Genomic DNA, 682 nt, shown 5'->3' with positions numbered 1-682 from the left:
ATGAATTGCGTTATTTCTATCAGAGTATTAATTATTAACGACACTTTCTTATAACTCGCGTGATACCGTTCGAAGTATGTAAATTCAGAGTTACATTCAAGTAAGAGAAAAATTTTATATTAAACGAAAATAATTGTCATTCATCATTATCGCGGTATAGTAATACATTCTTTGCCCCATAGCATTTTGATTCTAAATAAATGAATTGTACGAAATATCCATTCTATGATACACGATTGTTATCTCGATCCTTTTATGAATATGAATGATTGTACGAGCTATGTAATAATCGCATAATGTAAGTATTTATAATGTACAAATTTTTCGTATTATCTAGCATTCATCGCAAAAACGTTCTAAAAAGAAATATGAAAAACAGCGGCGGCACGATTAACTACTTGCCCCTACGAGCCTCGGCAGTTAAATGACTGTGAGCCTCACAGTGTAAGGAGACAGGGTCACGGCGGATAAACATGACGCGTCGTTCTTCCGCGTTGAAACAAACCCCTTCCCCTCAAGGCACTTTCCAACCGTCTAACTGTCGAAAAATTAACACATATTACGATTAAATCAGGAAAATAATACATAATTGATATTTTTAATAAACTTTCCGATGAATAGGCTTTATTGCACGATTATTGTTTTATTTCTTAGATTCGTTATACGTGCACACATAGTTTAC

Source organism: Cyphomyrmex costatus, unplaced genomic scaffold (assembly GCF_001594065.2).
Source record: "Cyphomyrmex costatus isolate MS0001 unplaced genomic scaffold, Ccosl1.0 scaffold8, whole genome shotgun sequence".
Taxonomy (NCBI): domain Eukaryota; kingdom Metazoa; phylum Arthropoda; class Insecta; order Hymenoptera; family Formicidae; genus Cyphomyrmex; species Cyphomyrmex costatus.
Note: the sequence above shows the minus strand (reverse complement) of the source record.